This window comes from Panthera onca, chromosome D1 (assembly GCF_046562875.1).
Source record: "Panthera onca isolate mPanOnc1 chromosome D1, mPanOnc1 haplotype 2, whole genome shotgun sequence".
Lineage (NCBI taxonomy): Eukaryota > Metazoa > Chordata > Mammalia > Carnivora > Felidae > Panthera > Panthera onca.
This window is the reverse complement of record NC_138348.1, coordinates 98,181,066-98,195,262: the sequence shown is the minus strand read 5'-3', so window position 1 is coordinate 98,195,262 and position 14,197 is coordinate 98,181,066. Positions and strand designations below refer to the sequence as shown.

At 54.3% G+C, this 14,197-nt stretch overlaps 1 long non-coding RNA gene across 2 annotated transcripts in view; it reads left to right on the top strand.

The window, feature by feature from the left end:
• The window catches only part of LOC132660981 (uncharacterized), a 292,245-nt gene that overhangs the window by 200,005 nt on the left and 78,043 nt on the right, over positions 1-14,197 (top strand). The gene's annotated exons all lie outside the window — the stretch shown is intronic.

Here is a 14,197-nt window from a genome sequence, read left to right as displayed (position 1 = left end):
AGTCTAGATTTTTTCCTACCATAAACCTCAGAATTCTTCCAGCCTCTACCCATTACCCAATTCCAAAGCCATTTCCACATTTTTAGGTGTTTCTTTCAGCAGTGACCCCCCTCCCTCATACCAAATTGTCTCTCAGCTTCCTAGGGCCGTAGTAACAGAGTACCACAAACTCGATGGCTTAAAACAACATGTGAAATTTGTTTTGGCAGTTTTGAAGGCCAGAGCCCCCAAATCAGAGGTGCCTGGGTGGCTCAGTGGGTTAAGACTCTGACTCTTGATCTCAGTTCAGGTCATGAGTTCCTGGTTCGTGAGTTCGAGCCGTGAGTCGGGCTTTGCCATAACAGCGCAGAGCCTGCTTGGGATCTGTCTCTTTCTCGCCCTGCCCCTCCACCGCTCTCTCTCTCTCTTAAAATAAATAAATAAACTTAAAAGAAAAAATAGAGCCCCAAATCAAGGTGACAGCAGAGTCATGCTCCCTCCAAGGTTCTAGAGAAGACTCTGTTCCTTGCCTCTCTCCTAGCTTTCGGTGGTGTCCCACAATCCTTGGTGTTCCTTGGCTTGTGGAGTCATCACTCCGGTCTGCCTCTGTCTCCACATGGTATTCTCCCCTGTATGTCTCCGCTTCCAAATTTCCTTTTCCTTAATAAAAGGACAGCAGTCATACTGGATTTAGGGCCCACCCTATTCCCAGTATGACCTCATCTTAACTAATTACATCTGCAAAGGACTTATTTCCAAACAAGGTCATATTCATAGATGCTAGGCGGGTGTGAAGTTTGAGGGGACACCGTTCAACCCAGTACAGGAGACAATCCCTGTTCTCGGGGAGCCAAAAGTTGAGTGGAAGTGGGGGCAGAGATATGAAAAGGTGTGATACAGTGATGGGGAGAAGGGCATGTTGGAGCAGAGAGCTTCTGCGGGGAGGGGTGTGGGAGGAGGGGGGAAGGAGGACATCTGAACCACACCTCCCAGGGGATAGGAGTTGGCAAGGGAAAGGAGGTGAGGCCGGCTCTCCAGGCAGCAGAAACAGTGTGAGTAAAGTCACGGAGAGCTGGCTCAGGGTGTGCAGTGAACTGCCAAGAGTTGTGACGTTGGAGGATGAGGTAGGGGCCAGGAAGTGAAGAGACGAGGCTGGAGTTGTAAGCAGTGTTGGTGTGGCTTGCCTTGTACATCATGGGCGTTATCCTTAGGGGACTGGAAGCCGAAAGGTTTTAGGCAGGAAAATGATAGGGCCAAATATGTCTAGAATGATGGCTGGCATCCGGGTGGCGTGGGTGGGAGGTGGACCTCCCGGGTGGGAGGTCCATTCCCAGCTGCAATGGACTGAATGTTGTCTCCCCCTCAGACACATGTGTTGAATTCCTAGCCCCCCCCCCCCCCCCGCCCAGTGTGATGGCATTAGGGGGTGAGGCCTTTGGCAGGCGATCAGGTCATGAGGATGGGGTCCTCATGATGGGATTGGCGCCCTCCCAAAAGGAACCTAGAGATGTCTCTTGTCCTCTTTTCCGGCTGACCATGCTGCTCCAGCCTCTAGAACTGTTGAAACATGAATTTCTGTTGTTTCTAAGCCCCCCAGTCCACGGTACTCTGTTATAGCAGCCTGATCAGACTGAGACACCAGCCGAGTGGTTACAGGTTATTGCTAGTTCCGGCCCGAGATGTGAACTGTCAAGTGTTGATGTGGCTCTCGGCCGGTTTGCACGGACTGTTCCTCCAGAGAGAAACACCACGGATCTGCACCACAGACTCCGTTTTGCAGGTAGAACTTGACCTTCATAAAAGGAAAGCGGAGAAAGACACCAGAAATCGTTTTCCAAGAGCAAAGGGTGGATTTCCAGAGGATCTGAAGTCAAGAGCATCGGCCCAGTTGCCTGTCGGAAATCTGGATGATTCTTGGCTCCTCTCTCTCTCACCCTCCGAGGTCTGTCCTCCTGTAGGATTTGACGCACTTGTCCTCTAAGTTTTCCTCCTAATTAGCTTCCCAGTCTACCCCCTGATCTCCTTCCCTTGGGATTCTGTCTCTTTCTTGTTCTGCACCCCCCTCCGCCGTCTCTCACAACAGGCCAAGGGAATCGCTGAATGAAGTCACAGACAGATGTAAAATGGGTCCATCCACCCGGCAGTAATCAATTAGCACTCCAGGGAACATGAGTTGCATTTTTAATGACAATGAGTATTTGCATTATTACCAGTTTTCTACAACTTCCAGAGCTGTAAAACACCTCAAAGACAATGAAAGGTTGTAAACACACACACACACACACACACACACACACACACACACACGTGTGCTGGTCAGGACACCCAATAATCTTTTCGGTCCATTTCAGTCTTTCACAGTGTTTCCCTACAGAGTGGATCGGTGAATCAATGAAAGCAGTTGTCCAGGCCGCGGCAGGACGTGCCCACTCCCCAGCCGTCCCTAATGTCGTCTCATTTGGACTGCTTTTTTTTTTTTTTTTTAAGTAGGCTCCAAGCCCAGCGTGGAGCCGAGCCAATGTGGGGCTTGAACTCACGGCCCTAGGATCAAGCTCTGAGCTGAGATCAAGGGTGAGACGCTTAACCAACTGAGCCACCCACGCACCCCCTGGACTGTACTTTTACATGCTTCACTCTGCTGCCCCCAACTGGGGGTGCTCCCTCAGCCTGGCCCCTAGGACTTTCAACTCCCACCCGCAGGGATACTAACATTCATATTCACAGCTGCCTTTGAATGGAGTATCTCCGTTGCCCAGACTGGAGGAAAGAAGGTTGCATTAAAATGTCCTAAAAGGAGGGGGACCTCACATGCTGAGTAGCTCATAGCAAGGGCACAGGTGGACAGGGGAGAAGAAAACCCTGTGATCCTTGGACACCCTAGCCACTCACAATTGGCACTGGCCCATGGAAGATCTCCTTAGCCCAAGAAAGTGGGTGCAGTCTACAGTCCTACTGGAAAGGGGCGTCCCCAGGCTGCTTAGACCCCAAGGGCTCCTTTGCCAAGTGGGCGCTGTTGAAGTTTCAACTCTTACCAGAAACTGCACCTGACAGGGACAGAGTACAAGAGGAAGAAGAGGAGCGTGGAGGAGGTTCCCACTGGAAACGTCAATGGAAAGCAAGCCCTGGGACGTCTCAATGCTGGGAAGAGCCCAGCTAGCTCATTGGGTGGTTCTCCCGGGCCCTCCGTTCCCCTGAGTGCTTTGCGGGTGGTATCTGAGGCCCTCTGCCTCTCCCTCCACAGGCTGCCTTGCGTGAGCTCATCCTTCCTCCCCATGGCTTTAATTACCATCCATAGGCCCGTGACCGCCTCTCCAGCGCGGGCTTGTCTCCGGAGCTGCAGAACCGCACCCCGACACATGTACACTTATGCACAGCTCTCTCATTGGCGCCTCAAAGACACCTCCACCTCCACGTGTGCAAATGCGAACACATCGTAAACGCCCCCTCCCCGCCTTCCTGATGGCCACTACCTCAGTGAGCATCAGTGACAGTGACAGTTGCCTGTCAGAAATCTGGATGATTCTTGGCCCCTCTCTCTCTCTCACCCTCCAAGGTGGGTCCTCCTGTAGGATTTGACCCACTTGTCCACTAAGTTTTCCCCCCTAATTAGCTTCCCAGTCTACCCCCTGATCTCCTTCCCTGGGGCCTCCATGCTAAGGTGGGGGTGCCCTTCCTCTGTTCCAGCCTCTTCCCAGGCTCCCTGCCTCCCGGCCGGCTCTGGCCTGCTGGTCAGCTCAGCTGGTCTGGGCGCTGCACCTGCCTCTGCTTTCTGCCTGGTGTATTCCCCATCCTTCAAGGTTCCCTTAGCCTTGCCTCTTTGAAGATGCGTGTCATAGTTAAAAGGGGTGGTTCTGGAGCCGACGGACCGGTTTCAAATCCACACATCACCGTGTACTAGCTCTGTGACACTGGGCAGATTTCTTAACTGCACACTGAGCCTCAGTTCCTCCCTGTGTAAACGGCGGTCACTGTGTCACAGATTGTTGTGAATCGAGCGTGTGTCTCTAGCTGCTTTTGCATTCTAGGGAAAGGCGCTAACCGTTGGCGGGGAGACAGGGATCCTTTTTTTGGAAAAGGACCCTTCTGACTGTGACAGATAAAGCTCTCCAGCCAGCCCTCACCCCCAGAGGAAAATGCAGGAAGAGTGCGAAACAAGTGGGGCAGGTGTGAGGGAGCCCAGCGGCTGGACTGGAGGCTGGAGGATAGAGGCTGGAGACACCTCCGGAGGTGTGGAGGGCAGGAGAGGGACTTGGAGGACAGGAGGTCTGGCTTTTAAATTTCGAGCTGTTTGCTAGGCTTAGAAAACTTCCAGCTCTTCCCCAGTTACTCCCAACTTTCGGTAGAATTCTCTTAGGTTCTGCTTTATGTCAGTAACGTTTGTGGGGGTGGGGGGGGGAGGGGGAAATGAAGGAAAAGGCAGAAAACACTGCCCGGTCTTCCAGGAAGCCTTCCTGGATTCTCCCTGCCCCCACCCCAGGTCTGGTTTCAGAATCCCCACTTCTGCAGGTCAACGTGAAGACAAAAAAAGCACAGACTCCGGAGCACAGAGCAAGACTGAGAAAGAAGAGGAAATCAGAGTGAGAGGGAATCAAGAAAATGCCGGGTCATTCCTGGCAATTCTCAGGAATCTTGGAGAGCATGTGGCGTGGGACCACGTTTGCCTGAATATTAAAGGAAAGAATGATTCCAAAACCCTTAAAAGGGCTTCAAGGGAGCTTGTGGATCATTCAGAATTCAACTAATGTAAACTAATGTACCCAAAGCTCCCAGCACTGGGCCCAACACATTTGGCACCCTTAGAAATTTAGGAGTTTCTATTTTTTAGAAAAACCATTGTAATGTCCTATTTTCTATAGAGCAAGGACACAAAGATCTTAGAAGTGAGGTGGGCACACGCCTGCAGGAGCCTCCTTGTATTGTCTCTTGTCACCCAGCCTCCCTGACAACTCTCCCCAAGCAAGGGATGGTCTCACTGTATCTGGAAATGTCCATTTTTGTTGTTACTATTAACTATAACTATTAACTGACTATAGTTAAAGCTGCTATTATTTTTAGTAACACCACTCTTCTTCCTCTGTGTTCCCAAGAGCATGGAGTGTCTGTTGCCACTCCTCTGCTGCTGGGTGCCAATCTTAAATTACTATTTTTCTACTTAGGCATAGGAAAGCTGGCTGATTTTCATGTGGGGTTTATGCAAACGGAATTACTATTTTTTGCTTCCGTCATACATTCTGTCTCCTTCCTCCAATTATGTCATAAACTCTTTGAATCAGAAATCGAATGGACAGTTCTCTTTGGTTCCTTTTGTTTTGGGCACAATAGGGGCTCCATAGATGTCTGTTGCTACAGTGGGTGTTAATTCCAGCCCCGGCTGGGCCGAGAGCCCACGCTTGGGCAGAAGAGGACTGGGATTGGCCCAGAAGCCCCTGCTTTGGCTTTGCCTGTGCTTTTTATTTATTTTTTATTATTTTAAAAAATATTTATTTATTTATTTATTTATTTATTTATTTATTTAAATGTTTATTTATTTTTGAGAGAGACAGAGACAGAATGTGAGTGGGTTAGGGGCAGAGAGAGGGGGAGACACAGAAATCCGAAGCAGGCTCCAGGCTCCGAGCTGTCAGCACAGAGCCCGATGTGGGGCTCGAACTCACGAGCTGTGAGATCATGACCTGAGCCAAAGTCGGATGCTCAACCCACTGACCCACCTAGGCGCCCCTGCCTGTGCTTTTTAAAAAAAAACAAATTTTTTTTTTAACATTTATTTATTTTTTGAGAGACAGAGAGAGAGTGTGTGTGTGTGTGGGGGGGGGGGAGGCAGGGAGAGAGAGGGAGACACAGCATCCGAAGCAGGCTCCAGGCTCTGAGCTGTCAGCACAGAGCCTGACACGGGGCTCAAACTCACAGATCGCGAGATCATGACCTGAGCTGAAGTGGCGCTTAACCGACTGAGCCACCCAGGCGCCCCTAAAAAAATTTTTTTTTAATGTTTATTCATTTTTGAGAGACAGAGACAGAGCATGAGTGCGGGAGGGGTAGAGAGGAAGAGAGGGAGACACAGAATCCGAAGCAGCCTCCAGGCTCTGAGCCATCAGCACAGAGCCCAACGCGGGCTGGAACTCACAAGCTGTGAGATCATGACCTGAGCTGAAGTCGGACGCTCCACCCACTGAGCCACCCAGGCGCCCCTGCCTGTGCTTTTAAAAAAAATTTTTTTTGGAAACATTTATTTATTTTTTGAGAGACAGAGTGTGTGGGGGGGAGAGGCAGAGAGACAGAGGGAGACACAGAATCCGAAGCAGGCTCCAGGCTCCGAGCCATCAGCACAGAGCCCGACGTGGGGCTCGAACTCACGAGCTGTGAGATCGGGACCTGAGCCGAAGTCAGATGCATAACCGATTGAACCACCCGGGCACCCTGCCTATGTTTTTAATCCAGTCTCTCGAGACAGTCTGAACTGCCCAGATGCAGTGGTGAAGGAGACTGATCATCTCTCTTCTCTCCATCACCCCTTTCCCTCCTTCCTAACTCAAAACCTGATTTTAAGCAAGCCCCCATGCACCAAAGGGAGAATCAGAACTGGCTAAGGAGTCGTAGTGAGCCCATTTCCCTTTCCAATGAATGATTTAGGCAAGGACCCGGCCACCTGACACAATTGTAGCCACGGAGGTGGAGGAGAAGCCCAGGGGCTTCTGGGAAAGATTCCCTCCCTTTTAAAAAGAGGAAGAGCTGGCCTCTTTTTCTGTTAGAAGTTTGAGCCTGGATGTGATGCTTAGAGCTGGGGCAGCTATCTTGTGACTGTGAGTGGACCTGACTTGAAGGCAAGTACGTAGACTGAGGCTAACAGGGGCAGAAATATATAAAAACAAAATAAAACCAATAAACACCCAAGCAGGCAAGGAAACAAGCTGGGCGCATTGATGTCGTTACCGAATAGCTAAGTTAACCAGCTGTGGGGCCGGGTCAACCAACTTCAGCAAATCCCCAAAGTTGTTAACCTCATTTTTTTTTTGGAAGTTGATTTATTTATTTTAAGAGAGAAAGAGAGAGGCAGAGAGACAGAGAATCCCAAGCAACCTCCCTGCTGTCAGCACAGAGCCTGATGTGGGGCTTGAACCCACGAACGGTGATCATGACCTGAGTCAAAACCAAGAGTCAGATGCTTCACGGACTGAGCCACCCAGGCGCCCCAGTTAACCTCATTTGAAACGTGCTGTCAGTGCAACAGTTTACATGAACGGCCACCGAGCCGGGAATTGCTAATCCCAAATGTGTGTGACTGAGGTTTGAACCTACATAAAGGACGACACATTCATCTCTGTTAAATGTAATTCAGGGCTTTTTTTTTAATTTAATTTTTTTTTTAACGTTTTATTTATTTTTGAGACAGGGAGAGACAGAGCATGAACAGGGGAGGGTCAGAGAGAGGGAGACACAGAATCCGAAACAGGCTCCAGGCTCTGAGCTGTCAGCACAGAGCCTGACGCGGGGCTCGAACTCACGGACCGTGAGATCATGACCTGAGCCGAAGTCGGCTGCTTAACCGACTGAGCCACCCAGGCGCCCCTCAGGGGTTTTGTTTTAACCTTACATCTTTCACAGACCTTTTGGATTACCAATGTAACTACAGAATAATTTCTAATTCCTTTCAGCTCTGTTTCTTTCGATGCGCACAATTTCTGCATTCAAAGAAACCACGAGGAAGTTGGAACTGGGCCAACGAGAGGGTTCTGTAAAACGACACTGCGCTCCTTAGGGCACCGCGGTACTGACCTGGGAGCCCACCTAGCCGTGCCACGCAGCCCATTCCTCTCTGTCCCGTACATGTTTGGACAAACGCCCTGTTGAAATCAGAGTGGAGGGATTACGGTACAGTGATCCACCCTGCCTTGTAATAAAAAAATGGCACGAAGGTTAGCAGGACGTAGGCTGGGGCCGGGGTTATGAGCTTCTCTGTACAAGTCTGTGGCCCTTCTGCACACCTCTTGTCGCTGGGTTCTAGTTTGGGCGTGAGGACTGGGTTCTGGCTGGTGGGGGGTGAGGGGGTCGGGCCAGGGGAAGCCGGCTGGAAATGTGGATGATGGCATGAACTGCTTTTCTTGTCAACGGCCAGAAAGGTTGTATCGGCCCCAGCTCCTTCTTAGGCCTTTTTACCTATATACTCCCTTCTGCTGCCCTGACCTTCTGCAGGGCCTTTCTCCTCCAGAGCTTCCTGAGCCTCTGGCAGGGCTGGCTCCATCCTTTAGTGATCCCCACAACAAATCTTGGGTGGCACGCGGGCTCTTGAGAGGGAAAGTATTGGTGGGGAAGATGAAGGCCCCCTCAAGCCTCTTCAGCCCATGGACTGGGGATGAGATGGGGAATCTGGGAGAGGAGTTTCTCCTAGCTAGAAGGTGGAGGCTTTCCTAAGCTGCCCTGGGGCTGACCCGTTCCTGCCCCCCACCCCATCACTGTTCACGCAAGCTGGACCGATCTGGCATCCTCTGGGCCTCGTTGGCCCAGGAGCAAGGAAAAGGCAGACCCGGAGATCGCAGATGGCTGCCTCTTGGTCCGGTGCCCTGGGGACTGTGGCTACCAGGCCACGCGGCTTCCTTCCTCCCCCTGCTCGCCCAGGGCCCTACCTGTGGGCAGTTGCGAGTAGTGAGGACAGATGGCAACCTTGTGGGGGCCCTGCCCAGATGTCCCCAGGGCCCTCTCCGTCAATGGTTCATGGCTTGCTCTGGCCAGGCCCAAGAGTCTGGAAGGTGGGAGCTTCTCCCTGTCACTTCTTGGGTTGTCTCTTCCCCAGTCTAAGGAGAACCAGTTGGCACAGGACTGGCCTAGAAGCTGTGTAAGTTTCCCGCCGGAAGACCTCATGATCTGGGAACCCCCCAGGCCTCTTGGACCTCTCAATTCCTGAAGGTGGGCAAGGGGACCTGACCAGACAGAGGTGACTGAGGCTCTGAGTGGCCAGCGGAAGCCATGGTCCGGTCTGAGTTGTTTGGCCCTTTTAGGGGATCAGCCTGTGATGCCTGAGATGATGGGCAGAGGGAATGCAGGAGCTTGGTATTTGAGTGTGGAGGTGATTTGAGGGGTTCTGGAAAGCTGGGGGAGATTCCTCGTGGGGCTGGAGCTCCGGAAGCTTCAGTGACAGGATGAAGTAGTGGGGTACCTCATCCTGGGGTACCACAGGATATGTGTTAGTGGGGAGGCATGCACACCCACTCACTCTTAGCCAGATCCATGCACATCCATGATGGGGGGCGGTTTATAATCGTTCACTCTCCAGTTCACCCCTGTTCCCTCATGTGTGGGGCTGGAGGGAAGTGGAATCTCAGGGCTCTGTGGGTCTGGGCGGAGAGGACTGAGATGCAAGGTGAGGCTTCTGTCCTGGGCTGTCCTAAAGCAGCAGCTGTGGGCCAGGGTGTGTATGGAGAGGGGACCGTGTCCTCTATGTGGATGGCCATTAGAGGCAGGTGCTGAGCCCAGGGAGGCCAGTGAAGAGGCTGGAGGAAGTGGCCGCAGGTGTGACAGGTGGGCAGCTAGCAACAGGAGGTGGTCTTCCCAGATGTAACGGTGGCTCTGGAGGGCTAGGGGCCTGGCAGGTCTGATCCTGGGGTATCTAGGGAAAGCGGGGAGAGGCGGAGGGGGTGCGGAGGAAGGGAACCGGTAGAATGATGGCTACCATATGGCACCTCACAGTCCATCTTCTTCCCTCTGTCGGCTCCATCCATGTCCCTGAGCCTGGCGGGGATGTCTCAGGGACCCCAGGTACCCGACACCCATATCCTACTGTCACTTCCCCGGGCGCAGCTCACCCGGGTGAGACTGGGGCACATTTCCTGGGCTATCCAGCAGGGGGAGCTCCATCCCACCAACCCGGTTTCGTAGGGTCTGGCAGTGAGAGCCAGGGCAGCCAAGACAGCTGAGGCCAGAGTGCTTCTGCCTAAAGAGTGGAGGAGCCTGGCAGGCTCTGGGGAAGGCTTCCCCTCCCTCTCTGCCCCTGGCCCGCTTGCCCTGTCTGGCCTGTGCGGCTCCTGGCCTCCCGTGATGTTAAACATAAGACTCAGGCCATTTGGCTCCCAAGACCCTTCCAGGTGTGGACCTGGGTCTCCTACTCTTCCAGGTCTAGAGAGAAGGAAAGAACACCTGAGGTGGTGAGGTGTCCCGGGAGCAAAGGCTGTCCTTGGGAAGGGAAGGGAAGACTCAAATCAGAAGGCCTGGGAGGGGGCACCTGGGTGGCTCAATCAGTTAAGCATCTGACTTCCATTCAGATCGTGATCTCACGGTTCATGAGTTCGAGCCCCGCATTGGGCTCTCCGCTGTCAGCACAGAGCCCGCTTTAGATCCTCTGTCCCCCCCTTTCTCTGCCCCTCCCCTGCTCATGCTGTTTCTCTCAAAAATAAGCATTTAAAAAAAAAAAAAAAAAAAAGGCAGCCTGGGAGGGGGGTGGGGCTCAGGCCTGGGGGCTCCCAATCTGTGCCCCTCAGGGCAGCGCTCTACCCTCCACTTGCCCACCCCGCCCTGCGTCTGGCCACATTTGGGTAGTGACCACTCGGGGCTCAACTGATGAGGCTGCCCTGGGGCCTGGAATTCGGGGAGCAGGAACTTTTCTTGCCCGCCTCACCACCCTGAACATCCCGTGGGCCCGCTTCAGAAGTGTCCGTTGCTGAATGTGCCCGCTGAGGAGAGGGGCAGAGGCCAGGCCCTTTGGTGGTGCCGCTGTGTGTGTAGATCGGTGCGGTGGCCCCTGGCCGCGTGTCTGGTAAGGTTGGAATGAAGAGGGAGTAATGCCACAGTGGGGAACAGTACGCAGCCAGTGGCTGTGTACTGGAAAGCACAGGTGTGGAACTCGTCCCTTAGCACAGGCTGCTGGGCACCTCTGGCCCAGCCCTCGACACCTAGGGGACCCTGGTGTGTGCATGGGGGCAGGCAAGGGAGGGCTTGCCGAGCCAGGAAGCTGGGAAGGAGGAGGTCGCTTTTCTCAGTGTGTCGGGGGGCCGGTGATCCGGAGGGTGGGATGCTGCCTTGGGGAGCCCTGGGACCGGGGGTATAAGTGGGGGCAGACGTGTAGGGTGGGGCCAGTGCTGGGCAGTGGGGAGGGGGCGGAAGAGTCCCGGGCTGTGGGGCAGGCCGGCGGCACAGAGCCTGACCTGTGTTCCTTGGCTCTGAGCTCCCATATGCCTGTTTCCAACCTGGGGAGAATCGTCCCCATCAGATGGTACACGGGAAGCAGGGGGCAGGCCCATTCCTCTCCCGAGCCTCGGTTGCTTCCTGGTGAAACCGGACCGGCAGAGGCTCCGGCAGGGATGCTGAGTGGCCACAGCTGCCGGCTGTCGAAGCAGTGTGGGCTGAAGATCGGCTTCTAGTCTCCTGGTCCTGAGGGGCTCAGAAAGCCTTGAGTTCTACCTCCTCGGTTCTTTAAAATTATAATGTATGCACAGTCTGCAGCCAAAGGGGGATTTGAAGCAGCTCACCCCTTATTTTACAAATGAGAAAACAAGCTTCAGGAGGTTTAGGGACTTACTCAAGTCACGTCCTTCTTGGAGTTCTCTGATGTTCAGAGCCAAGAAAAGTTTCATAAATGCAGCCCTGGCCTCTTAGCCCCACCTCCCACCCCATCTAGACGCCATCATCCCCTTGAGGGATGTGGGGCTGGGCCCAGGCTGAGAGCAAGGACGCGGGCCGGAGGCTGGGGAGAAGGGGCTGCCTGGGCAGGAGAGCCCAGGCCGGAGACAAAGCCGAGGCGGCTTCCAAGTGGCCGCCTCATGCTCTTGAGGCCCCGACCGGCCGGTGAGCGGGATCCAGATAGAGTGGTTCCTTTGGGGCCCAAAACTGAGATGCTTGGACCCCTGTCTTTGGGGGTAGCAGCAGGCCTCACTCCCTGGACACCTCTGTTCTCATTTCTACATTTTCTCATCTCTGGAGGATTTTGTAATAGCAGCAATAGTCAAAGCAACAATTTATTGAGCACCTACTATTATAAGACAGGCCTAGTGCTAGATATTTTACCTGAATTTCCTCCTTCAATCCATTTGATAGTCCTGTAAGATGAACGATAGCCCATTTAAAAAAAATTGTTTTTTACTGTTTATTTATTTTTGAGACAGAGACAGAGCGTGAACAGGGGAGGGGCAGAGAGAGAGGGAGACACAGACTCCGAAACAGGCTCCAGGCTCTGAGCTGTCAGCACAGAGCCCGACGCGGGGCTCGAACCCACAAACTGTGAGATCATGACCTGAGCCGAAGTTGGACGCTCAACCGACTGAGCCACCCAGGCGCCCCTACGATAGCCCATTTAGACAATGTAGCTGTGTGTCAGAGAGGTTCGGTGACCCGCCCAAGGTCACACAGCCAGTAAGGGGCTCACTATATTGGGTTTCCACTGGTTTTTTGAATCCCAAGTGCTGGGAACTTTCCAACAAACACAGCAGCCTTTCCAGCATGGGGCTCTGGCCGAGAATGTGCTTCCTGGGGTGCTGGGATGTGGGACTCTGGCCTGTCAGGGAGAGTTATGGTCTAAGGGGGGGTGCTCCTGGCAGAGCCTGGTCTTTGATGGGGGAACCCAGCTTTGATCTCCTTTTGAAGTCCTGGCCTCTGGAGCCAGCAGCTTTAGTGGGGTGAGCTCCAGGAAGGGGGAGATGAAAGGGCAGGAGAAGCTGGGGTGGGAGAGAGAAGGGAAGGTTGGGGGAGGGGGCATTGAGGAACAGATGTGTGAATGAGAGCCGGGAAGAGAGGAGCTGGTGGACGGGACAGTGAAAGGCTGGTGGGGAAGAGACACTGGGGGGGAGCCCAAACCAGAGACGCTGGGGGCAGACAGAGACTGGCCAGGCCCGGGGCCGGAGAAAGGGCAAAAAGGCTGAGTTTGCCTGAGGACCGGGGAGGGAGGCCTGGGAAGGGGGTGCGGGCCGTGAGGCCCCAGGTTTTGGCCTCTTCTGCCCACTGCCCCTCACCCGCCGTGCCCCCTTCTCCCAGGGGAAGCACCTCTCTCTGGGTACTTCTGTCACTGGCTGATTGTTGGTTTAATGATCCAGAGGTTCTAACACGTTTCTGGCCTCGTGGAGGGCATCAAATGGTCCAAGGGGATGGGGTGAGGGGGAGGTGAGGTGCTCACCCCTGGGCTTCTGGGGTTCATGGCCCAGGCCCGCTGTGAGGGGGAGGGTCTGCCCGCGTGGCTGTGCACCTGTTCCTGTCTGACATCCCAGTTCCTCCTTCGGGGCTGCTCAAGCTGGCAAGTGAGAACACGTGGTGGGAAGGGGCCAGGCGCCGGGGGCTGGGGGTTGGGAGCCGGCTAATTCCCCAGCTGAACAGCCTCCTTCTCCCCCCAGACCCGCAGCTTAGAGCCTGGCCCTGCCCTGTGCCTTCTGTTTCCCAGAACCTGGCCCGGCACCTTTCAGACCCAAACAGGGTCCCCTCCCACAGGGGGATCCAGGCAACACCCCTTAGCTCTGCTGGCAGTGGGAATGTTGGCGGGGGGGGGGGGGTGGGGGGTGGAGGGGGGGCAAGTGAGAGCTGATGAGGGAGGTGGCACAACCTCTCCCTGTCCTGGGTTTCTGCCAGGAGCACCCAGGATTATAACCGCCCCAATTCCCTGTGCTTCAGAGGGGCTGGGACGGCTTCCAAATTAGGATTTATGGGATTAATGCCTTTTTTTTTTTTCCTGCCCCCTCCCACCCAAGCCGGTCTCTCTCTCTCACTACACCCTCCTCCCTGTGGGCCTCCCAGGGCCCAGACCTCACAGGAAGGCTCTGAAGTAGCCCTCTCATTATGCCCGCAGCACCCCTTCCTCGGTGGGGTGGACAAGTCAGAGGAGGGAGATGACCGATTACAATGCCAGGATCTCCAAGGACGGCTGTGCGGGGGCCTTTGGGAAGACTGCGTCCCTTTGGGTCCTCGTCCTTCCCACACTAATGCGGGGTTTGGGGCTAGGCGAAATTCTGTCTGTAGAGGTGGCTGGGGATGGCTGATGTCTTGCAGGAGTGCACGGGGGTGTTGAGAGGCAGGGGGGTGGAGGACAACGGGGTTGGCTAGGGAGCAGAGTCCTGGCCCTTCTGGGTCCCGAGACGCGGTGGAGTAAATGTGCCGCGGGGGCCACCAGTGAGTCCCTCCTGGGTCCTACCCCCTCCAGTGTCAGCCCTCAGCGGCCTTGTGGGACTTTTCTCACACTCAGCACTGCCATCTCTCTCCCGGCTAATCCTGACCTTCTCCATCATGTCTCTTTCTCTGTCCTCCCCGACCC